Raw genomic sequence first — 27,368 nt, 5'->3', positions numbered from 1 at the left:
AGTATATCTGACCGCGTCTCGCCAGCGCACTGGTTAACCCAGCGATTCGGCGAGATTGGCAGCCGCGCTCCAGCAATCAGGAGCCACGCTGCGCCGCAGGCTCCGCCCCTAGCCCAAATCCTCTTTCCTTTCCCTTCGCCACTGCCTTCTGGCCAACGCCGCTTACCCTATGCAACCTCACAGGGCCGGGCCTTCAACGTCAGCACTATGGCTGTCTCTTCTGTCGCTTTTTCTCCTTCACCACGCAGTCTGCGAACCGCACTTTCTACACTCCTCGCCGGCAAGCAAGCTCATGTCGAGTGTAGCAGATTCCACTGGCGATTCCACTGGCTCTGGGAGCCATCTGTTGGTTTTGCACCTCCTAGAATCTGTTGGCTTTTTTTTTCTTTTAATCCTTTTCCGGGTAACCAGAGGGGAAGCTCAATTCCCTTAACCCTGAGACCACTAAAGGGGCAATACAAAAAGAGGAAATAAATACATTTTTAAGAATACAAGAGCTTCGCAATCCAGTAGATCATTTTGTATTCTGGATTCATTTTGCTTTGTATTCATATGCTAATCTCTTCCTTTCCACAAAGGGATTATAGGGTTCCACAATGGGGTATCTGTGTAATTTTCTAAAAGGGCACAAAGGGTTTAAATCATTGTTTCTTTGTAGTTGGAGGCAAGGGAGAGCGGGAGGAATGAAAATCTAAAATCTACACTGAAGATTTTTTTTTTTTTTTTTTGACTCTGCAGGTGAGGTCAACTGTGAAACCGAGATAGGTTTTAGAATATGAAGAGATTCAAAAGCAAAAGAAGAGGGAAAAGCACACTTTAAAAGTTATTAAGTTTGTAAAAAATTGTTTGCATTTGTGGGAAATATTGGAATTTAAAGAAGTACTTTGTTGCATTTCGTAGTATTGATTTAACTTATCCTGCAAAATCACATCACAGCCTGATTTTTAAAAGCAAACATTACCGCCGGAGTTGGGATCCCCGGCGCGGCACCGCACCGCTTCTCTGGCCATGCTGAGGCCGTGTCCCACATACAGCAACTAGAAGGATGTGCAGCTATGACATACAACTATCTACTGGGGCTTTGGGGGAAAATATAAATAAATAAATAAATAAATAATTTAAAAAAAGCAAACATTAGTCAGGATAGTGGTTACTCAGAAAGGAAGAAAAGGGTTGTGCTGGGGAGGGGGTACAAATAATAGGGTGACTATACATATATTTGCTTTATAATTATTTCTTAAACTGAATATGTATGTATGTGTAACAGTTTTCTCAGTATATGTATTATTGGGGGGATTTTTTTTAATTTACCATAAAACATAAAATTTACTATTTTCACCATTTTTAAGTACACAGTTCAGTGGCAGTAAGTACATTCACATTGTTGTGCAACCATTATCACTGTCCATTTCCAGAACTTTTTCATCATCCCAAACTGAACCTCTGTACCCATTAAACAATAACTCCCCTTTCCTTACTCCCTTTGTCCCCTGATGACCACTATTTTTTTCTCTGTCTCTATGATACCTCATATAAGTGGAATCACACAATATTTGTGCTTTTGTGTCTGACATTTCACTTAGCATAATGTCTTTGAGGTTCATCCATGTTGTGGTATGTATCAGAATTTCCTTCCTTTTTAAGGCTGAATAATATTCCATTGTATGTATATGCCACATTTTGTTTATCCATTCATTCAGCAATGGATATATGGGTTGTTTCCTCAACGTATGTCATATTTTACAATTTTTAAAATGTGCCTTAAATTCCTACAACAGGACAACGTTAAAGGAACAAAGAAAAGCTTAAAAGGAAAAGTTTCTGATCTGAAATTAATAAATATCAACACAAAAGCATAATTAAAAAGTAAAAGCCCTTTTCTGACAGCAAATGTCACTGAATCCAGACAACCATGACCAGATCTTGACTTATTCTTTATAGTGAGGGTTTGTATTGCCTTGCTAAATTTTAAAGGAAGACCTCTTCGGGTGGGGGGAAGTATATTTACCCAATTTTGAGAGCTAAAACCTCAATAATAACATATTGTGACAAATAAGTCTTTGCCATTGAATAGTATTCCACCACTTACCCATCTATTAAAGAAGAAATAGGGGCTGGCCCCGTGGCTTAGCGGTTAAGTGCGTGCACTCTGCTACTGGCGGCCCAGGGTTCGGGCCCCGGGCGTGCACCAACACACCGCTTCTCCGGCCATGCTGAGGCCGCATCTCACATACAGCAACTAGCAGGATGTGCAACTATGACATACAACTATCTACTGGGGCTTTGGGGGCAAAAAAAAAGGAGGAGGATTGGCAATAGATGTTAGCTCAGAGCCGGTCTTCCTCAGCAAAAAGAGGAGGATTAGCATGGATGTTAGCTCAGGGCTGATCTTCCTCACAAAAAAAAAAAAAAGAAGAAGAAATAAAAGTGTATATAGAATTTAGGGTTAGTTGATAGAGCTTTATGTTCTTTTGCTGACTTAGACATTTAGTTGGAAGGCAAAAATTCCTGAGTTCTAACTTCTCTTTCTACATTTTCTACATTCTAGTTGCAGGCAAACCAAAAGCACTCACTCTGAGTTGCTGACTTATCACACCTTAGCCTGCTTTAGTTTCTTCACATACGGTTGTATGAAGTTTAGGAAACTAAGCCTTGCTCTCAGATGCTCTAGTTACTATGAATGTTGCCTTAGTAGTATGTAGGAGTACAGAGAAAGGCTTGTGATATAATGTAAGAAAAATGCAGAATATCAAATTCCTTGTACACTAGGATCATAACCTTGTAAAAACATGAATATTTTAATAAGTATGGAAATACAACAGTAGAATGTGTACCTTTTCTTTCACCTGATTTTTCTAAGTTTTATGTAAAATATATTTGATATTTGTCATGTATTTGAAAATAATAATGCCATAATATCAAACCTCTATGAAAAGAGAATGATTGCATCTACTTATTTTAAGCATATTTTTAAAAAATGGAATCTGCATTTAGGAAAAAAACAACAAGGAAATATAGCATAAGTCTGGTGAACTTATGGGTGCCTTGTTTTTTCTTTTCTCTATTTTCCAAATATTCTGTTATGTATTTATTACTTTTCATAACAACATTATTTTTAAAAATTAAAATCATAAAAAATTGAGTCTGCACAATCCTTTGAAATTCATTTTACACCATATTTTACCTACAATCAATGTGAGAAATTATAATGGAGAGGCAGGAGGTTCCCAATGTATGATAGGTTAATGTTTTATCTATGGCTGTAATCATAATAGCTAATATTTATTGAGCATTTACTACATACTGTGTGTCAGGAACTGTACCAAGTATTTCATCTTTGTTTTCATTTGTAATTCTTTGAGATATATAAGCCCATTCTACAGAGGAGGAATTTGAGGGCTGAGGAAGTTAAGAGACTTGTTTATACTTTAAAAGCCACCAAGTTTATAGTGGGGCCTGAAATAGATTCCAGGTTGGCTGGATAGAAAGAATTTCTAACACTTTCAAAGTGTGATATACATTTCTCAAATTTTACTAAACCTCTAAAAAACATTCAAGCTATATCATAACCACCATGAAGATGGTATCTACCATAACCACCATGAAGATGGTATCTAGTTATTAACAGAGGCAGATGTACTGTGAAGCTAAAGAAGATTCAGGGCCCCTCACTGCACAGGCTCATTCAAGGCCCCAGAGGGACCCTAGAAATGGTCTTTTGAAAGAGCTAGATATTTTTTCATTATTTTGTAAAATTTTAAAAAGTAATATATTTTTGTATTTTTTTCCTTGATGAGGGCCCCCCAAAACCTGGATTCACCCCTGTTAATAGTCATTTGGGAAGCTGACTCAGAAGTGTTGTAATTTCAATAGGTACTTTAAAAGGTTAGTCATATTTTATAACAACATGGGAAAATGTTGACACTGCAACACAAGTACAAAAAGCAAAATAACATATGTATACATTATGATTGCGTATAAAATGTGAATTAAAAGACTGTGAGGGAACTTGAAAAATGAAAGTAATAAAATCTTTCTATTCATTGTTCATTCACAAATATTTATTAGGCACTTTTTTTTTATGTACCAGGTATTATGCTTTTTGTTATTTCGAGGTTTTTAAAATCCATTTCTCTTATTGATACAGTTTTGGGACTCGGTTAAATATATTTGCAAGTCTGTCTTAATTATCAAATGAAAGTCACTTTGGGCCAGCCCCGTGGCTTAGCGGTTAAGTGCATGCACTCCGCTACTGGCGGCCCGGGTTCGCATCCCGGGCGCGCACCTACGCACCGCTTCTCCGGCCATGCTGAGGCCGCGTCCCACATACAGCAACTAGAAGGATGTGCAACTATGACATACAACCATCTACTGGGGCTTTGGGGGGGGGGGGAAGGAGGAGGATTGGCAGTGGATGTTAGCTCGGAGCCGGTCTTCCTCAGCAAAAAGAGGATGATTAGCATGGATGTTAGCTCAGGGCTGATCTCCCTCAAAAAAAAAAAAAAAAAAATGAAAGTCACTTTTCACACGCCTTTAATCTTATACTTTGTGTGCTATGACAACTTAAAAGATACAGAAATACTTAATTCTCCCGGCTTCAATTTTCTCCTCTCTACAATATAGAGAATGGGCAAAGTAGCCTCCAAATTTCTTCCCACTCTAACATTCCATGATCATATCTCTGCTTTTTCTCCCTGGACTACCCCTTTATTTTATTATAATAAAACTATACAGCAGCAGGAAATTTAGCTGATAAAAATCTAGTATTTCAACTGTAACAATTGACTATAACTTTACAGAAATTATCATCAGAAACAGTATTACGTAGTTTTATATAAATGGAAATCGGCTCTCTGATGATAGTTCCAGTTTCAAAATGAGGCAAATCACTGGTAACATCCACTGTTTTATTTCAGCAGGGAAAGAATTTTATTCATGTATACTTCCTTTAGATCTTAATATTTTTGCCTAGAGACACTAACTTCAAAAAACTTTCAAAGGAGTTGAACAGAAGTATGGGTAAATTAAGTTGGTCTTTTAATAAGTGGAATATGACAACTTTTCTAAATATGAAAGTTTTTTAAATTGACATTTTGCTTTTATGAAAAGTATTATGGGAAAAAGTTTGAGGGAGAAACTAGCAGAGTGGTATGAGTATAAGTTTTGTAGTGAGACAGAACTGGGATGGAATCCCCATTCTGAAACTGCTTAGCTTTGTGACCTTTTTTGGGCAAATTGCTTAACCTCTGTAAGCCTCATCTGAAAAATGGAAGTAATATTAGTGCCTAACTCACAAGGTGTAGTGAAGTTTAAATAAGATAATGTAGATAAAGTTGTTGAGCATAGTGTTTATAATATTAGTAAGTGGTACTAAATATTAAATATTAGTGATACTAAATTTTAAATATTAGATATATAAGGCTAAATTTTCAGATATGATATTTCATTAAGGAAACTGAGGTTTTTTTGTTTTTTTTTAAATAATTTTATTTATTTATTTTTTTCCCCCAAAGCCCCACTAGATAGTTGTATGTCATAGCTGCACATCCTTCTAGTCGCTGTATGTGGGACGCAGCCTCAGCATAGCCGGTGAAGCGGTGCATTGGTGCACGCCTGGGATCCGAACCCGGGCCGCCAGCAGCGGAGCGCACGCACCTAACCGCTAAGCCACAGGGCCGGCCCAGGAAACTGAGTTTTAGAGAAATCAATTAGCAAGTTAACCAAGAATAGAGTGTTTTCCCAATTTTTAAAAGCATAGGCAAACAGCCCTTTTTGCTCTCTGAGCAGCACCATGGCGATCAGCAAGAACAAGTGCCTTATGAGAGGTGGCAAAAGGTTGCCAAGAAAAAAGTGGTTGATCCATCTAGGAGAAATTGGTTTTGATGTGAAAGCACTAGCTAAGTTCAATGTAAGAATTATTGGAAAAACACTAGTCACAAGAACTTAAGAAATCAAAATTGCCTCTGATGGCCTCAAGGGTCGTGATCAAGCCTTGCTGATCTGCAGACGGATGAAGTTGCATTTAGAGCTTGTTTGGAGGTTCTAGCACGGGAGCACAGCTACTCGTATACCCTTGACGGAAGAACGGTCCTCCTCTATCAGGCAAGGTCGTCCTCTTGGACCGAGCGCGCAGCTTCGGGAGGGACGCACATGGAGCAGTGAGGGAGGAAGGGGACACCCGCCTAGCCAGCCAGATCAGCCGAATCAACCCTGGCGATCAATGGGGTGACAGATGTCGCAGCCAGATCGCCCTCACATCCAAAGTTGCATTTAGAAAATTCCAGCTAATTACTCAGGGTATTCAGGGAAAATACTACCTGACTAACTTCTATGGCTGGATCTTACCCTTGACAAAATGGTGCTCCAGGGTCAAAAAATGGCAGACCATGATTGAACTCATGTTGATGTCAAGACTAATGATGGTTATTCGCTTCGTCTCTTCTGTGTTGGTTTTACTGAAAAACACAATAACCAGATTCAGAAGACCTCTTACATTCAGCACCAACTCCATCAAATCCAGAAGATGATGGAAATCATGACTGGAGAGATGCAAATGACTTGAAAGACGTGATCAATAAATTGATTCAGAAAGCATTGGAAAAGACATAGAAAAGGCTTACCAATCTGTTTATTCACTCCATGATGTTCTTGTTAGAAAAGTAAAAATCCTGAAGAAGCCTAAGTTTGAATTGGGAAAATTCATGGAACTTCATGGTGAAGGTGGTAGTTCTGGAAAACTACTGAGGATGAGACAGGTGCTGTTGGATATGAGCCACCAGTCCAAGAATCTGTTTAAAATTCAGACTTTTAATGGTGACAAATAAAGACTTATTTGTGGTGTTTAAAAAAAAAGGATAAGGGGCCGGCCCAGTGGCGTAGTGGTTAAGTTCCCATGCTCCACTTCGGCGGCCCGGGGTCGCTGGTTCAGATCCCAGGCACAGACCTACAAACCGCTCACCATCCAGGCTGTGGCGGCATCCCATATAAAGTAGAGGAAGATGGGCACGAATGTTAGCCCAGGGCCAATCTTCCTCAGCAAAAAAGAGGAGGATTGGCAACAGAAGTTAGCTCAGGGCTAACCTTCCTCACCAAAAAAAAAAAAAAAAAAAGAAAAGGATAGGCAAATGCCGTCAACTAAAATCCATAGGGCATGGGCTGGCCCCATGGCTTAGCGGTTAAGTGCGCACGCTCTGCTGCTGGGGCCCGGGTTCGGATCCCGGGGGGCGCACCGATGCACCGCTTCTCTGGCCATGCTGAGGCCTCGTCCCACGTACAGCAACTGGAAGGATGTGCATCTATGACATGCTGCTATCTACTGGGGCTTTGGGGGGAAAAATAAATAAATAAATAATTTTAAAAAAAAATCCATAGGGCATTCACTCTCAACAGCAGTCCTCTCTAAGTAGCAGGTTCAAAGGTGACTTTCACTTTCTTCTTGTTTGCTTCTCTATTTTCCCTAAATGCTGTTCATTGAACATTTATTCCTTTTGCAAAAAGAAAAAAATATTTTTTTAAATGAATGAATTCAATATCTGACTATCCTGTGAATATTAATAAAAAAAAAAAGATGAAGGGAATTCATATGCCATTTTTATTCCTTTTTAATCTCCAGTAGACAAAATGAATTTATATATGAATGAATCAATAAATATTTAGTCGTATGTATAGTCAGTTTTGTTGGAGTCCATAGTTAGATGCATCCAGAAGTTGGATAAAAGGTCACTCCCTGAGAAAAAAACTAGTAAGACTCAACATAAACTGGATGAAATTAACCACTAATAGGGAGTCTAGTCAGTGTGATTAGAATGCCTAAGAATGTGCAAATATAAGAAAATAAATATAATAAATAAATAAATATAAGAAAATAAATAGTGTAACCATGGAAAATATAACATATCGATTTTATTTCCCTCCCTGTTCTCTCTTTTTTTGTGTGTGTGTGAGGAAGATGAGCCCTGAGCTAACATCCATGCCAATCCTCCTCTTTTTGCTGAGGAAGACTGGCCCTGGGGTAACATCTGTGCCCATCTTCCTCTGCTTTCCATGGGATGCCACCACAGCATGGCCTGACAAGTGGTGCGTCGGTGCACGCCTGGATCTGAACCTGGGCCACCAGCAGGGGAACACGCACACTTAACCACTACATCACAGGGGTGGCCCCTCCCCGTTCTCTTTTAGTGTTTTAAAATTAGTATTTAAAAAATTACATGATTGATGTCGTGTTATTTATTTATTGCTGCATAACAATTTACCCCAGAACTTAGTGCCTTAAAACAACAAACATTTATCATCTCACAGTTTCTGAGAGTCAGGAATCTGGGTGCTGCTTAGCTGGGTGCCTCTGCCTTAAGGTCTCTCATGAGATAGCTGGAAGCATCTGCTTCCAAGGTCACTCATGTGGTTGTTGGTAGGATTCAGTTCCTCTTGAGGTGTTGGACTGAGGACCTCACTGGCTATTGGCCAGAAGCCCCTCCTTAGTGCAGCTCACAACATAGCAGTTGTCTTCCCTGAGTCAGCAACAGAACAAGAGGGAGCACTCAAGAAGAAGCCACAGTCTTTTTGTAACCTAATGTCAGAAATGACATCCCATCACTTCTGCTACATTCTGTTCGTTAGAGGTGAGTCATTAAGTCCAACCTACACACAAGGGGAGAGAGTGTCACCTGAGGGTATGAATGCTATACCCTCTTTGAAGGGATCATTGAAGGTCATCTTAGGGGCTGCCTACTGCAGGTACAAAAACATCATCAAACTTATTCTGCTTGCTCTGATGTCATCACACAGCTATATTCTGAATATAATCTCACATTATATATAACTTGTCTGTAACGAAAGAGAGTACACTAATCAGCACACATAAGTTCCTTACGATTTATTAAATTAGTAAATATTTTTAAATGCTTGAATTTTGTCATTTGCCAGATTTATGAGTTTGGTTAATGTGATTCAGTGTCCCTAATGCTGGTCAGTATCTGAACCTAAACTTATGACCAGGCTGAGGACTGTAGTCCTGTCTTGAGAGGGCCCACAAAGCTGGGTTAGGTTACTTGGGTGTAAGCAAACTTGGATGTAAGAAACATTTCTCCCAACACAGCATCAAATTCTACAGTGATAGGTCTATTAAAATATGTGCCTATTTACCTTAAGAACTGGGTAACTTAATTTCTCAGTCTAATATCTGCAGTCAGCTTAAAAAAAATAATCTGGGGGCTGGCCCAGTGGCATAGTGGTTAAGTTTGCCTACTCTGCTTTGGCGGCCCAGGGTTCACAGGTTTGAATCCCGGGTGCAGACCTACGCACCGCTTATCAAGCCATGCTGTGGCAGGCATCCCACATATAAAGTAGAGGAAGAGGACATGGATGTTAGCCCAGGGCCAATCTTCCTCAGCAAAAAGAGGAAGATTAGCAACAGATGTTAGCTCAGGGCTAATCTTCCTCACCAAAGAAAAAGATAATCTGATATACACTCAAAATCCTTAATCACATCTTTTCACATAAGGTAATATTTACTCTTTTACCATATAAAGTAATAGTCACAGGTTCTGGTGATAAAGATGTGGACGTATCTTTTTGGGGGCCATCATTCAAGCCAAAACAGGGGCGTTATCTGTAAAGAATTTTTTTTTTTTTTTTTTTTATGAGGAGATCAGCCCTGTGCTAACATCCGCCAATCCTCCTCTTTTTTTGCTGAGGAAGACGGCCCTGGGCTAACATCTGTGCCCATCTTCCTCCACTTTATATGGGACGCCACCACAGCATGGCTTGCCAAGCAGTGCGTCGGTGCGCGCCCGGCATCCGAACCAGCGAACCCCGGGCCGCCGCAGCGGAGCACGCGCACTTAACCGCTTGCGCCACCGGGCCAGCCCCTGTAAAGAATTTTAAAATAATACTAAAACTGACTAAATGTCAGTCTACTTTTTATTATCACCATGTGCAGGCAATTTTAAACAATGTCAGTGATAAAATACTCCCCATGGCAGTAGACCACTCCCGACACCTCCCCCACTCTCAGTGTGCCACTACTGAATATTCCAATATGAGCTATTCAGCCTCCCTTAACTTTTCAGGGCCAAATACTGCATAAAACAATTTGGTGGTTCATCAATGGCGAGCCACACCACTAATCTTGGTATGACTGACTCCTCATCCTTCAGAAATCAGCTTAAGTAAATGTCACCTACTCAAGGAAGATCTCCCTAAATACCCTATCTAGACTCGAAGTGCCACCCCCCACTTATTTCCTAGTTTTGTTTGTTTCTTTCATAGCACTTGCCACACTTTGCAGTTATTTTATTTGTAGGTTAATTTTATTCCATCTCCCTTACTAGTGTGTAAGTTCCAAGTCTTGTCTATCTTGTTCTCTGAGTTATCCCCAGAGCCTAGCACAGTGCCTGGCACATGGTAGATGCTCAGTATATGTGTGGTATCATTGCATTCTCCTGAGCTTGTGTGCTACCAGTAAAGTGCATTTGCTCAGCATTGGACAGATTCTTGTTTCTTCACCTCACGTCCATTACCCAAAAGAAATAGCCACTTGTTATCTAAGACTGGTGGCATAGAGAACCATTTATCTCCATAATTCAGAAACAGCTGCAGCGTCATGGATCTTAGTAGAGTTTTCTCCTATTCCAAACTCCAACTCAGGCATGATTAGGAATGTTTTATTCTGAAAATTCAGAGATATCATAAGACTGAATCATAAAATAAAGTATAAATATGGTGTTAACATTATGAAGGGGGACCTATACATTTTGCCCAGGCACTACACTACAAATGACAAGAATTCAGTCAGTACCCCAAACTTATCAAGTTCCAAAGATAAATCATCAATTTTCTCTCCAAACCACTTGCTTCTCTTAATTTCCTTCAGTATTTCTTTTAGTAGCACAACTATTCACCTGACTAGTTCTCCAGGCTCAATCTCTGGCTCTCTTTTCTTCTCTCTTTACACTGTCTTCCTAGGAGATCCCACCCAACTCCAAGGCTAAAATACTATCCCTAGAGTGTTACTCCGATTGTATGCCCCTAATCCTCTCCTCTGAGCTCCAGACTCACCACTGCCTACTTGTTATATCTTCTTAGGTATATCACACACATTTCAAATTTATCATGTCCAAGAGCAAATCCTTTTTCCTCCAAACCCTTTTCTCTCTGATCTTCTCCATTAATAATGACACTACCATTCACCAGTGGCTCAATCCAGAAACGTGGGAGTCTTCTTTGACTTCTCTCTTTCTCTCATCCCACACAATTAGTTCATTCACAAGTCCTATCAGTTCTATCTATAAATATATTTGAATTGCATTTACTTCTTTCCATCTCCACTACCTCCTAGTCTAAGCTACTGGTCTCTTTACTTCCATTCTTAACCTCCTAACCATTCTCCCACAAAATAGGTGGAGTAATCTTAAAATATAAATCCAATCATGCATTCCTCTCCAAACTCATTTTATGATACTCTCTCCTCAACCATTGTGTTACAACCATTCATTGTGTCTTTCAATTCTTTGCACAAGTCAAGAACTGTAGCACATTTTGTTTCTTCTGCTGTAATGTTTCTCCTCTGGCTCTTCTCACAGCAGTTTCCTTCTCATCCTGAAACTTAATGTAAATATCACTTCAAAGACTCTTCCTTCCTGTCCCATATAAGGAGATCTTTCCTCTCCTACTCTTATTTGCATTTATGGTATCATACGTGTTTCCTTCATAGCACCTTATCCCAATTAACATATTTGGTTAGTCTTCTCCACTAGATTTGAAGCTACATGAGGGCAGAAACTGTGTTTCATTTACTGATGTATATCTCCTCCTAGTGCAGTGTCTGGTACATGGCAGGTGATTAATCAGTTGTAGAATAAATTAAGATGCCCTATTCCGTTTTGGCCTATGTGTTACAAGTGTGATGCATTTGTACAACACTGCACAGAAGGGGAAAATTCTTATTCCTCCATTTCATGTCCATTACTTAAAAAAAAAAAGTCATTTGTCTGAGACTAATGACATAGAGAGCCATTTATCTCCATAGTGCAGAAACAGCTGCAGTATCATGGATCTTAGTAAAGACAATATTTTTTCCCACAATTAAGGAAATTTCATACTGAATCTTACAGGAATTTCATAAAGAAACTGAATCATAAAATACAGGAAGGATTAATAGTATAAAGGGATAGAACCTGGAAAGTTTTGCCTGAGGGAACAAGATATTTTCTTTAAGCTGCCGAGATAACCATACAGATGTTTGTTTTTGCACACTTTCAAATCATCTCACAAAGATCCACAACATCTGCTGCCTATGCTGGCCAGAAGTACAAAAGTCGTTTATTAAAGCATGATTCACCCACCCAGAGGCCTTCATTTCCATGAAGAGGAGAGGCAAACTAATTTTGGATAAGCCTGGCATAGTAATTTGACCTAACAGAAAAGTGGGTCCGGGCGGCCCCATGGCTTAGCGGTTAAATGCGCACTCTCCACTACTAGCGGCCTGGGTTCGGATCCCAGGCGTGCAGTGACGCACCGCTTCTTCGGCCATGCTGAGGCCGCGTCCCACATACAGCAACTAGAAGGATGTGCAACTATGACATACAACTATCTACTGGGGCTTTGGGGAAAAAAAAAAAAAGGAGGAGGATTGGCAATAGATGTTAGCTCAGAGCTGGTCTTCCTCAGGGAAAAAAAAAAAAAAAGAGGAGGATTAGCATGGATGTTAGCTCAGGGCTGATCCTCCTCACACACACACACAAAAAAAGTGGGTCCACATTTACCACTCTCTTGGATCATACACAACATGACAGTGTCCAAAGCAGTGTCCCTTCTCAGCTACACTTCAGAACTACTTTGCATACCCAGGCTTCCCAGCAACCAGACCTCATTTTCGATCCCTTAAGCAGACGCTCTTTGGGCTAGCTTGAAAGTGCTCAAAGTTATAATAGTATTCAAACAATAACAAAAAGTCTTCAGATTCCCAGTGTCTATCTTTGAACAGTTCAAAGAGCTTCCACATTTATTTATTTCTGGTGCTTTCCCTGTCACGCTATGACGTAAGAAGATCTGAGATTAGAGAACCTGAAGTTCAAATAGTTTGTTCAAAGCCACAGTGAAATTACACATCACAATCAGACTCCAGTCTCCTGATTCCCACTAGACCATGTAGCTTTCCAAGGGGTTTGAGAGCCTTTACGAAAAATTTCAAAAATACATATAATTATGAATCTTCAGCATTTTTTTCTAACCCTCTTAACATAGAGAAAAAATATTATTTTGCGGTTTTTAAATAAAATGGTTTTGTGAGGACAGGCTTCCAAATCCCCTCATTCTAAATTCACATAGAAAAGATCAAAGGAATAAAAATAGAGGAAAAAATCTTCTATATGCCAGAAGTTTTGAGGAATATCTGTTAGTTAGAATGTAGAAGGGCTCAGTTAGAAGGAAGGGCCAGGGTCCGGTCCCGTGGCTTAGCGGTTAAGTGCGCATGCTCCACTACTGGCGGCCCGGGTTCAGATCCCAGGCGCGCACTGACGCACCGCTTGTCCGGCCATGCTGAGGCCACGCCCCACATACAGCAACTAGAAGGATGTGCAACTATGACATACAACTATCTACTGGGGCTTTGGGGGAAAAAAAAAAGGAGGATGATTGGCAATAGATGTTAGCTCAGAGCCAGTCTTCCTCAGCAAAAAGAGGAGGATTAGCATGGATGTTAGCTCAGGGCTGATCTTCCTCACAAAAAAAAATGAAAAGAAAGAAAGAAGGAAGGGCCAGCTCAAGATTCCACTTCTGTAAAATATATTATCACTCTGATAGAAGTCCACGAGCCTCCCCTTACTTAGGGGTGAAGGCAGGTGGAGAGATAGTCATGGCGCACACACAGACCCATTTCAATCCCTAACAGAACACCCTGAAATTCCTGCTTAAATATTAACCAAAGCTGGACATATATAGACCTCTCTATGTTAAGATGAGCAAATGGAGAAAAACCATAGGACTATGAAAAGATGCTGCAGCTCAAAGGATGAGGCACCTTTGAAAAATCAGAACAAAAGTGGGTGATACAGAGAGCAGATTCAGAAGAGCCAGTCAACATAAATGTTAGCATTTATGTTCCCTCATGGTGTATCCCCAACATCTAAAATAGTACCTAGCATAGAGTAGTTGCTCAATAAACATTTGTTGAATAAATTGACTGAATATATTAGGAATGTCAGAAGGGAGCTCAGAGCTGATCTTCCTCAGCAAAAACAGGAGGATTGGCAATGGATGTTAGCTCAGAGCCAGTCTTCCTCACCAAAAAAAAAAAAAAATCCTAGGTTAGTAAAGATTATGAAATGTTATATAAAATGTAATTAAAAGCAAGACCAAAATTATTTCTAGGGTAATTCCAATTTGACTTAAGACATAGAAATGTACAGTGAGTCCTGCAGTATGATGGTTGAGATTACTGACTTTACAATTGGATCTGGATTTGTATCTCAGATCTACCATTTACTACCTAATGACCTTAGGCAAACAAATTAATACTCTCAGCCTCAACTTATTCATCTGTAAAAGGAGAATGATAATATCTTCTCATAGAACTATTGAGAAGATTACAAGACACAATATGTATAAAAAGGAAATCAAAATATCTGGCATACCCAGTAAATGATAACTATTATATATGTGTGTGTATTACTTACATATATATTATGTATTATATACATATTATATATACATACATATGTACAATATATACATATTATACATATATAGTGTATATATACAAATATACATCATAATATGTAACACGTGTGTGTTTATGTCATATATATTATATATAATATGAGTGTGTGCACCTACACACACACACACATATAGAAATAAGCTCAAGAGAAACTATATCAAAGTATTAACAATGGTTATCTCCAGGTAGTGGAATTTTGAGTGATTTTTTTTCTTATACTTTTTGTCTTTCTTTAATGCTTTTCTGCACTTTCCAAAATTTCTACAAAGAATATGCTTGCTTTTATAATTAGAAAAAATGTTATTAATTAAAATTAATATATATAGTAAAAAGTTTGTAGAATATAAATACAAATAAAAAGAATATAGTATAACCATCCAAAAGTAATATCCATTCCTAGATACCTAAAATACACAAAATTATCTATAAATGCAGCAGTGTCTTTCATATAGCTTGAGTCCAGTTTTAGCAAAACAAAACAAATGTCTTTTCCTCTGAATGGTGAATGCCTTGGAGTTACTCCAGAATAATACTGAATTATTCACATTGAATGGTGAATGCCTGGAGTTACTCCAAAATAATATGAAATCAAACTTTATTTCAGTAAAAACTTTTAAGCCCAAAATTCTACAAATTGAATCAGTTCTGGTACATGTGTCTGTTCCAAAAATCACTCTCCAAATTTACAGAGACTAGGTCTGGTACTAGAAGATTAGATGTACTAGACAAATGCTACTTGATGGTGAGGGTAGAGGTTGAGGGAGGTAGAGGATGATGAAACCCACCACCAATCATTAAAGTATTGTAGAAACATCCATTTCCACTCTAAGCTATCCTTTACCAGAGTAATGTATGATAAAGATTTCATTCATTCATTTATTCTTTCAATTAATATTTACTTAGCGTATTATGCAATGTGCTAGGCACTGGATTTACAGTGGAGAACAAAATAGACGGGGTCCCTACTTGCATAGGGCTGAGAGCCTAGTGGAAAAGACAGACAAATGCATACATAAATAGACATATAATTGCAAATTGTGATGAGTGCTATGGAGGAAAGTACAGAATGTTATGAGAGAGAATTGGAGGAGGGGATGTTTTAGAGTAGGAGAAGGGAGTGGTCAGACAGGATCACTTTGAGTAAGTGGCATTTCAGCCAGGACCCGACCCAAAAGATGAGTAAGAGTTAGGGGAAGGTTGGAGAAGAGTATTCCAGGAAGAGAAAATGGCATATGCAAAGGCCATAGGTAGAAAAAAGCTTGGAGCCTCAGGGTAACTGAAAAAAGACCAGTACAATCTCTTACGGAAAGACATGCCTAGGCTCCACTGTTCCTAATCCTAGTAACAGAGCACAATGCAATGTAACAATGCACAGGTGGCAGCAGCACAGGTCTTACTCAGGTCTGTCACTCAGCTGTTTAACTTTATTGCTGGGCCTTGTTTCAGCATCTTTGAAATAAGAATTATGGATTTCCTTCTTGAATCTCCTATGAAAATTCATTATATTTCATCTGTAAAATACTTGTCCTTTTTATGATGTCACATAAGCATATATATAATGTAATAACCAACAAAATGTAGCATTTTTACTATTAAAATGCCCACTCCGAGGCAAATGAGTAGGAGCTCCCCACCACTTTAGGAAAGTGAAAGGAGAGAAATATATTCACTCATTTGCAATTGTCATTCAATTCCAGAAGGCTAATTATGATTAGGAGTTAGGTCATCTATTTTTGTGAAAGTAAACTGTTATTTGCAAGGAAATGGTCTATTTGAAGCATTCTCAAGGGGAATCCAGTGGCTTAGCCTGAGAGGTTCATTGTGAAGTTTCTAGATCTTCATGGCTTTCACTCAAATATACTGCTTTGAACCATGTGGTACTTAGATAAGTGTCAGAATCAAACTGACTAGAACACATCCAGAGTCTCACCCCCTGCACCCTGCACTGACCCTAACCCCCATGTGCCAGGCACAATGCTGAATGCTTGCACACAATAATTCAGTTAAGCCCTGCTATATTAACCTTATGAGATACAGTCAATTCTTGTTATTTACTGTAGGGCTATTTCTCTTAAGGGAACTAGATCTATCTTAAAAAATCTGTGGACTAAAAATTTTTCCTGGCTGTCTTCTCAATTAGGCTGCTTTTTGTTGTAAATAATGCTCAGATTATTTAAATAAGGAAAATTTATCATCTCATATTATGGGCAGGAGATAGGGTGGTTAATTTAGCAGTAAATGATATTATAATGAATGCAGGGTTTTTTCCCTCTCTTTCTGTTCTGTCATCTTCAGTGTGTTCACTTTTGTCCTCAGGCTTATCTCCTCATGGTTGCAAGATGGCTGCTGCAGTTCCAGGGTATCACACATAGATATGACCACATTAAGAGGAACCATTCATTCTGTGAGTATCTTATTATTAGCAAGGAAAAATCTTTCCCCAAAGGGTTCCCCTTACCCCAGCAGACCTGTTTCATGTATCATTATCTAGAATTATATTACGTGCCCATGCCTAAACCACGATTGGCTTAGACCAATAAAAATTCACCTCCTGGAGATAGGAAGGACCCAGATATCCATATCTCAATAAAATTGGGGTTCTCTTTGCAAGAAAGAATGGGAGAAGGAAACGTTGGTTGGGTAGGCAACAAACAGGGTCTCTCACACTGCTAAATAATGATTATTTGATGTCGTCATGCACATAGGCTACAATCAGAAAATATACTGCATAGGGCCGGGCCGGTGGGTTAGTGGTTAAGTGTGCGCGCTCCGCTGCTGGCGGCCCGGGTTCGGATCCCGGGCACGCACTGACGCACTGCTTCTCCGGCCCTGCTGAGGCCGTGTCCCACATACAGCAACTAGAAGGATGTGCAGCTACGACATACAACTATCTACTGGGGCTTGGGGGGGAAAATATATATATATATATACTGCATAGATACTAATATCCTGTACACATGATAGATGTCACTGATTGATAATGGAGCTCTTTAATGAGTCACTTTGTCAGCATCAAAGGTTTACTTTTTCAGGGGAAAGAATAATATGAATAACTCCTCCCCACCCCAATCTATTTGGGCGAAAGTGATGCCCCATTATCTACATATACTTTAGAATGTAATTCCTACAAATGTGGATATTCTCCTACATAACCACAATACAACTATCAAAACGGACACATGACTACTACCTAATACTCAGAATCTATTCAAATTTCACCCATTGTCCCAATAATGTCCTTTGTGGCTACAGAATTCAATCCAAGATCATGTGTTGCATTTAGTTGTGACCTTAAATCTGGAACCTTAATCTTTCCTTGACTTTCAATATCTTACACTTTTGAAGACTCCAGGCCAATTATTTTGCAGAATATCCCTCAAGTTGGGTTTGTCTGATGTTTCCTAATGATTATATTCAGGTAATGCACTTTTGGCAGAATTATCACAGAATTGAGGCTGTCTGCATCCTATCAAATGGTACACAATTTTGATTTGTCCCATTACTGGTGATGGTAACTTTGATGACTTGATTAATGTGGTATTTGCCAGGTTTCTCCACTGTAAAGTTACTCTTTCTCACTTCGTAACTAAGTATTTCATGGGGAGGTATTTTGAGACTATGTAAATATCTTGTTTCTCATCAAATTTTCATGCACTAATTTTAGTATCCACAATGTTTCTTGGCTAAATTAACTAATACCATAATGGTTGCCAAACGGTGATTTTCTAATTCCAGTATTCTTTCAGCATTTATTAGTTAGCATTCAAGTGTAAAGAAAATCGTCCTAGTCCTCTCATTTGTTTATTCATTTATTTATTTATATCAATATGGACCCATAGATTCATATTTTATATAATCCATTCCTATCATTATTTATTTTAATGCTCTAATTGACCCAGATTTGGCCCCTTTGAGCTGGCTTCTGTGTCCTTGTGACATAACCCCATCATTCTTTGAGTACTACCTTATTTTTTAGCACAATAAGATGTTACAAGCTTATTTTGTACTTTCCACATCCCAGCCTTGGAATAAGCTATTTCTCCCAGCACCCCTGATATCCTTTAACAGAAAGTACTACTTAGAAACCAAAATATATTGGGCCGGCCCTGTGGCTTGGTGGTTAAGTGCGCGCGCTGCGATGCTGGCGGCCCGGGTTCGGATCCCGGGTGCGCATCGAGGCACCACTTCTCCGTTCATCCTGAGGCCGAGTCCCACATACAGCAACTAGAAGGATGTGCAGCTACGACAAACAACTATCCACTGGAGCTTTGGTGGGGGGAAAATAAAATAAATAAAAAAATCTTTAAAAAAAAAAAGAAACCAAAATATGGGCAGCTGTGTGTTCACTGCTATTGGGTTGTTGCGGCTCCCAGGCCCTCTAGAAGCTAAGGGATATACATACATATTTAAATACATATTTATATATATGTAAATTCTGTACATATATATTGTGTACAATATATAATATTGTGTACACATATGTATTGTGTATATATATAGTGTACGTACACACACACATTTACCTCTATATTTGTTTTTATGTCTACCTCTATATATTTTAAACCATGAGTTCACACTGATAAGCCCAATTCTAATATAACATTAGAGGGTCATTCTAGTTTTCTCCCTTTACATATTTGTAACTCCCACAGTGAAATATCTTCAATATTTACTGAGTGAATCAATTCCAGCCATATTCTCCAAAGTGACTAACTGCCCCTATCTATGATGCCCCTTCCCCAGGCAAACACTCTCCTCCTTCAAAAACCTGCACCTGGTTGACACTGCTCTTCATCCCCCTTCCCTGTGGACATCTATCTTGCTCAGCCCCACCTATTAACTTTTGGACTGAATTATTCAGAAAGAGAGAGAGTCAGAAGGGCTGGAAGGCAAGCAAGAAGGCAATCAGGTAGGCAAGCAGGCTCATGTGTTTACCTTTGAATAAAACTTCTAGGAGAACTATAAGAGTGAAAAATGTTGGATACTGTGACTGGCCAGTGGAGATTATACTTTAGAGGAAGCAGACCCTTATGATAATCAGTAAATAATAAGGTAAATACAAATACTTACAGTTTAATGTGAATTAGTTTTTCTTCTAAATATTTATGTTTGTAAATTTTTTTAATTTAATTTTTTTTGGTGAGGAAGATTGGCACTTAGCTAACATCTGTTGCCAATCTTCCTCTTTTTGCTTGAGGAAGATTGTTGCTGAGCTAACATCTGCACCAATCTTCCTCTATTTTGTATGTGGGACGCCACCATAGCATGGCTTGATGAGCGGTGTGTAGGTCCACGCCTGGGAGCTGAACCTGTGAACCCTGGGCCGCTGAAGCAGAGCATGTGAACTTAACCACTATGCCACCCGGCTGGCCCCTGTAATTTTTAAATTAAAATAAATCACACCACTTAAGGGAGCCTTGCTACTCAAAGTGTGATCCACAATCAGCTGCATCAGCATCCTCTGGGATCCTGTCACAAATACAGAATCTCAGTCCCCATCCTAGAAATACTGAATCAGAATCTGCATTTAACAAGATCCCTCAGGTGATTCATCTGCACGTTAAAGTTTACAAAGCACTGGGTTTGAACATTCACCAGTTAGTAGCAAAATCCATCCTGGTCTCACCTACAAAATGTAGGTAGTAAAAGTCCATTTTCACCAGCTCCAGAACTTGAAGATAAAAGTAAACACTCCATCTATCTCACCCTGTGTACTTTATTTTTATTCCCTCACTTCTTTCTTTCCTTCCTATCTGGCTGCCTGCCTCCCTCCTCTCCTCCCTTCTTTCTCTCCTAAGTGTTTAGTTCTCCTATATAGGTGGTAAGCACCTTTAGAATAGGAACCATTTTCCCCATAAGTTTACAGTTTAGTAGCCAAATACCAAAAAGTCTGGCTAGTGATTTACAAACTAACTTCTAAGGGAAATATATTTAAAGAGTACAATGGGGGCCGGCCCCGTGGCTTGGTGGTTAAGTGAGCGCGCTCCAGTGCTGGCGACCCGGGTTCGGATCCCGGGCTCGCACCGACGTGCTGCTTCTCCGGCCATGCTGAGACCGCGTCCCACGTACAGCAACTAGAAGGATGTGCAGCTATGACATACAACTATCTACTGGGGCTTTGGGGGAAAAAATAAATAAATAAAATCTTTAAAGAGTACAATGAAATAAAACCCAGTTAGAAGGCTCTGCTTCCAGAATTAGCTTCAAATGAGAGAACTAACTTATTTTCCATTATTTTTCTTACTGCAAAATGTCAGCATTTCAATTCTGGAATAGACAAATCTGGATTCAGATATCAGTCTGCAACTTGCTGGCTGTGTAAATTTGGGCAGGTCTCTTAAACTCTCTGAACTTCCATTTCTATTTTTGGAGTGCTTAAGCTCATGAGCTTTGGAATAAGAAAGCCTGGCTTTGAATCTTGTTTCTTCCTCTTCTTTGCTATGTAGACTTGGGCAAGCTACTTCGTCTCCCTGATCCTCAGTAAAATACGGACCGCTTCAGAGGTTTATCACAGGAAAATACATGTCAAGTGCTTAGCACATTGCCTTGGCACATAGTATGTGTTCAGTAATTGTTAAGTCTATGTTCTTTTCTCAGTTTTGAAATAAGGATAACTATCTGCAGCAAAGGTTGTTGAGAGAGATTTAGATGAGATATCACAGGGTCTGAAGAGTGTCTGGCTCAGTAAATGTTAGCTATGATTGGCTCATAGTGTTGTTGTGAGGATCCAGTTGGATAACACAGTGTGATACTCAAATCATTGTTCACTCCCAATAGGGGGTAATTCTTACCTTGGGTTTCAGAGAATTTTGGATATACTGTCTGTATCCTGCAAGCTGTTTTTGTTTGTTTGTTTATTTAAGCCATTCTACATCTTACTTAATCCCTACATTTATCACTTATTTACATGCTGGGATGCTACAGAAGGCAGCAGCTGGGCATTTCCACTTGGATCTGGCTTGGTAGTGCTCCTCTGATCCTAAGATCCTGCTTCTGAAATGGCCAGCACCATCCAGTCCTTCCTGGATGAGTGGCTGGATTTTGGACAGCAAAAAGAGAAAAGAAAAAGCAGGTGGGAAGAAATGTTCCAAAATCTTCTTTAAGATGAACGACAAGGAGTACATCTGCCTAGGAAATGACTTTTTTTTTTTTTTCTTCAGCTAGAACAGCAGAAGAGATGATTTATTGTACACGTGTTACATTCAGCCACAAGTGAGAACAGAACTAGTCCACGACGTCACAGGTCCAGGGCAAAGGACCAAAAGGGACTGTTTTGGTATGAGCAAGGTGGGTCTCTTAAAGGCGGTCGCGGCGATCAGATGGCGATGGATGTTCTAGGTCCACTGAGACAAGTTCTAGACAGTAGGCATGCAGTCCAACAATTTGTACCAGCGTCCCTGGTCTCTGGCTTTGCTTATTTCTGCTCTTGTGGCGTCCATGGGTGCACAAGCTAGTGGTTTACTTGGACCTCTGTCTCATCTTTCTTCTTCTGCGCTTCAGCCTGCGCATTCGCTTCTTCCTCCACTTGGCTCTCATGGCGTGGAGGTTTCTAGGAAGATGGCGCTAAGGCCAAGAGCAGGAAATGACTTCTTTAAAGGCCATGCAAAGGATAAAAGGAGGAACAGTGGAAAGAGTAGCATCCAATTTCTATGGAAACTGGAATTTTGCAAATAAATACTTCAGCATTGCTTGTTTCTCAAATAAACTGACCTATTCTTTCTGTTATTTGGTCTCCCTTCCGTTTCTTCATCCTCCCTTCATTAGTGTACACCCATTCCTATCATACCTTGGAATGAAAGGAAAAGTACTCCTTTTTGAGCCTTTTTATCCCCCTCAAATAAAATTTCTCAATGTATCGTTTGTCCATACACTGAGACAGGAAGTGTCCCTATTATGTATCAGGAACTCTGTCCCTTCATAAGTGGCATCATACCCAGTTCCTTGGAGGTATGGTAAGCCAGGAACCTCCCCCAAATCCTGATAGTCAAAAGAATAAAAGTCTACTAATGACTTGTGAGGCACCATATTTCTCTAAGCTTCCCTTTCCCCATGTGTATGAGGGAAATGCTGCTCTAAATTATAGGAAATGTGAACAAGATTTGGGTCATTTGTATTCATATTCAACTGACCCAGTTTGGACCCAGTCTCCCTTTCCAACCTAAGCTCTCACTGGTCTCCTGTGTTTTAGCCAAACACGTCTACTTGTTCCTGGCACACACACTTCTGTGCCTTGGCTCTCGCCATTTTCTCTGCCTGGAATGCCCTCTCCCCTTCTCTCCACTTCCCCCTTCTATTTTATCAAACTCTCATCTGTCTTGTTATACGTCTCAAATCAAATAGTACCTCTTCCACAAACCCTTCTCTGATTTCCATAGCTAGTAGAGTTCTTGCTTTTCTTATTTGTGTTTTTTTCCGGTATTTGTAGTTGCTCTTTCATTTGTAGTGCATCTTTCATTCCCTTTCACCCCCAGAAGAGATTAAGCCCCTTGAGAGCAAAGACCATATATTCTCCTTGATTCTCCATAGTATTCCAAATTATAAATGGCCTTTTTACTTATATGTATCCCTCCTTAACCAACCCTTGACTTATAAGCCCTTTGAGACCAAGGGCCATGTCTTGTTTCCTATTACATTCCCAGCACCTAGCTCATTGCTTGGCACATAGTTGGTGCTCAATAAATATTCGTTGAAGTAATGAATAAAAGTAGTGTTTTGTTGGAAATGAATTAGATTAATTTGTAAAATAAAACTTCAAATTAGTGGGAAAAGTATATGGAGTAGTTACAGGTGTACAGAATTGATTCATTCATTAATTAGCCGTGAACAAAGCAAATGAGAATCTTGACTTCATAGATCTTATGTTTTAGTAGGACATGCAAAGAATTAACAAACAAACAAAGTAAATTCAGATTGTGATAAGTGCTGTGAAGGAAATAAACAGGGCAATGAAATAGAGCCTCTTTAAATAGTGCATTGTTTAAAATGTTATTTGTAGGATTTCTCAACCTCTCTTGTCATTTTGGACTAGATAATTCTTTCTTGCAGGGGGCTGCATTGTAGAACAGCATTGTAGGATGTTTAGTAGCATCCTTGGCCTCTACCCACTGGATGCCAGTAACATATAACTGTTGTGACAATCTAAAATGTCTCTAGACATTACCAAATCTCTGGGAGACAAAATCACCCCCAGTTGAGAACATCTTTGAGTTTGTGACATGAGCTGAGACATGAAAGACAAGACAAAAGTAAAGTTTCAAAATTAGTGAAGTGTATTCCTGGTAGGAAAGTAGATTACAGCACCAAAATATAAAAAAGACTATAGTGGTTGAAGATAGCAAGTGAGGAGGGGAATGATATATGATGTGACCGGAGAGGGGGGCAAGGACCCAATCGTGTAGTCGTTTGAAGTTGTATAAGGAAGCTTAGATTTCATTTTAAAGCAATGGAGAACAGAGGCCATTAGGATTTTAAGCAGAGATGTAACATGATCTGATTTATGTTTCTAAAGATCGTTCTGACTATAATGTGGCAAATGGATTGGGCAAGAGTAGAAGCAAGGAGACCAATGAGCAGGCTATAGGAACAATCCAGGTCAAAGATGATGAGGCTTTAGTGTGGGGTAATAGCAGTGGTAATGGAGATAAGTGAATAGATTCATGATATCAAAGAGGTATATGACAAATACTACTACATAAAATTAAATACTACCAGCTCAGAACAGGACAACTATGAAGTGGTAAACTAGGCTCCTTGCTCCACCTCTCACAGGTCTGCATGGCCTATTGTCTCCATTTTCTCTGCAGATGAGCTTCTGTGCATCTATGGAACATCAGACTACACATGGTTTTGGTTTACCGTGGCCTAGCCTCTACAGTACCTTTATGTTCAAGCATCAACCATTTATTTTTTTATTTTTTTTGAGGAAGATCAGCCCTGAGCTAACATCCATGCCAATCTTCCTCTTTTTTTTTCCTTTTTGCTGAAGAAGACTGGCCCTGAGTTAACATCTGTGCCCATCTTCCTCCACTTTACGTGGGACGCCTGCCACAGCATGGCCTGACAAGCGGTGCGTCAGTGGGCACCCAGGATCTGAACCCCGGGCCGCCAACAGCAGAGCGCGCGGACTTAACAGCTACGCCATGGGGCCAGCCCCATCGACCATTTATTAATTGTCTCATTTTCTCAGCTCCTCAGTTCTAAACTCCTGAGAAAGGGAATCTGACTGGTCTAGTTTACTCTAGGTCACCCTCTCTTCTAGTGGACACAGGAAGGACAAGTCCACTTAAAACGGGATATGAGTGAGAAGACAATGATTGACATATCTACTGAAGGTGGCAATTTCTTTTTAATTCTCTGTTAATTAAAAAAATTTTTTTTATTTTGGTAAAATACACATCACACAAAATTTTGCTATTTAAACCATTTTTAGGTGTGAAATTCAGTGGAATTAAGCACATTCACAGTGTTGTACAACCATCACCAATATCCATTTCCAGAACTTTTTCATCATCCTGAACTGAAACTCTGTACCCATTAAACAATAACTCCTCTTTCTTCCCTTCCCCCAGCCCCTAGTAACCTCTATTATACTTTCTGTCTCTATGTATTTGCCTACCCTAGGTACCTCATATAAGTGAAATCATACAGTATATGTCCTTTTGTGACTGGTTTATTTCCTTTAGCATAATGTCTTCAAGTTCATCCATGTTGTAGCATGTGTCAGAATTTCATTCTTTTTTAAAGCTGAATAATATTCCATTGTATGTATATACTACATTATTTATCCATCCATCTGTTAATGGAAATTTGGGTTGTTTCCACTTTTTGGCTATTGTGAATAATGCTGCTATGAACGTGGGTATACAAATATCTGTTGGAGTCCTTGCCTTCAATTCTTCTGGGTATATTATCAAGAAGAGGATCAGAGAACCAAGGCACAAGAAGCCATGAATGAAAGAGTCAAGATAAGTCTAGAAATAAAAGATCATCTTATTCTTATCACAGGCTACACTGGAGTAGTATATGTCTTATTTCTGCAATTTGTCTACAAGTTTCTTGATGGCAGGTACTGCTATATACATTTAAAACCAGTATTCTATTCAGCACCTAGCACATCAACCTTTACATAGTAAATGCTCAATAAATTGTTGTTGATTGGCTTATTGATTGATTAGGTTTTTTCCCCCTTTTGTTCCCTTCCCCAAAGCCCTAGTACATAGTTGTATATTCTACTTGTAAGTTCTTCTAGTTCTTCCATGTGAGCCACCATCACAGCACGGCTACTGACAGACCAGTGTTGTGGTTCTACACCTGGGAATCGAACCCAGGCTGCCGAAGTGGAGCCAGCCAAACTTTAACCACTAGGCCATCAGGGCTGGCTCAGCAGTTCCTACTTTTATAGAAGATTATCATGAAGCCATCTAAATTTTCTCATAAAAACAATAAGACATTGCATTCCTAAGCCACTATTTGATATCAAATAAATTAAAAAACATTTGACCACATGTAATGACAGGAAAGATGAAGTTGTAAAGTTTAAAATAATTTCTCAAGACATAGTTATGCTACATAACTTATAAAAAATTTTTTTAGGCAGAATTCTAATATGGCCCCTCCAAATTCCTGGCTCCTTGTACATTCGCTTTTAGGTAGGAGGATAGAAAAATTAAGCTGTCGGGGCCGGCCCCGTGGCTTAGCGGTTAAGTGCGCACGCTCCGCTACTGGCGGCCTGGGTTCGGATCCTGGGCACGCACCGACGCACCGCTTGTCTGGCCATGTTGAGGCAGCGTCCCACACATAGCAACTAGAAGGATGTGCAACTATAACATACAACTATCTACTGGGGCTTTGGGGAGGAAAAGGGAAAAAAAGGAGGAGGATTGACAATAGATGTTAGCTCAAGGCCAGTCTTCCTCAGGAAAAAAAAGAGGAGGATTGGCATGGATGTTAGCTCAGGGCTGATCTTCCTCACAAAAAAAAAAAAAAAAAAGAAAAATCAAGCTGTCATAGGCCTCTCACTAGTAAGGCAGATTAGAGTCCCTCAAAAGATCAGAGGGAGAGAAAAGTCTCAGAAACTTAGATATCTGGGCAAAGAAAATAATTTAAACTGAGAAAAAAATGAGGACAAATGTCATCTTAATGAGACTATTGGAGTTGGTAGAAAGACAATTTCTAGAAGGATATTAAAACTAGTCATAGCCACAAATGAAAATGAAAATACAACATGCCAGAATTTATGGGATACAGCAAAAGCGGTTCTAAGAGGGAAGTTTATAGCGATACAGGCCTATCTCAACAAACAAGAAAAATCTCAGATAAACAATCTAACAATGCACCTAAAGGAACTGGAAAAAGAAGAACAAACCAAGCCCAAAATCAGTAGAAGAAGGGAAATAATAAAAATCAGAGCAGAAATAAATGAAATAGAGACCAAAAACACAATAGAAAAAATTAATAAAACCAAGAGCTGGTTCTTTGAAAAGGTCAACAAAATTGACAAATCTTTAGCTAGACTAACCAAGAAAAGAAGAGAGAAGGCACAAATAAGTAAAATCAGAAATGAGAGAGGAGAGGTTACAACAGACACCTCAGAAATACAAAAGATTATAAGAGAATACTATGAAAAGCTATATGCCAACCAATTCGACAATCT

The 27,368-nt window shown here is 39.4% G+C and overlaps 1 pseudogene; it reads left to right on the top strand.

Moving 5' to 3' along the window:
- Positions 1-5,791: 5,791 nt before the first annotated feature.
- On the top strand, positions 5,792-6,796 carry LOC101390074 (small ribosomal subunit protein eS1-like; annotated as a pseudogene).
- Positions 6,797-27,368: the final 20,572 nt, after the last annotated feature.

This window comes from Ceratotherium simum, chromosome 16 (assembly GCF_057802395.1).
Source record: "Ceratotherium simum simum isolate JZ-2026a chromosome 16, ASM5780239v1, whole genome shotgun sequence".
NCBI classification, from domain to species: domain Eukaryota; kingdom Metazoa; phylum Chordata; class Mammalia; order Perissodactyla; family Rhinocerotidae; genus Ceratotherium; species Ceratotherium simum.
Note: the sequence above shows the minus strand (reverse complement) of the source record. Positions and strands in the feature narration are given on the sequence as shown.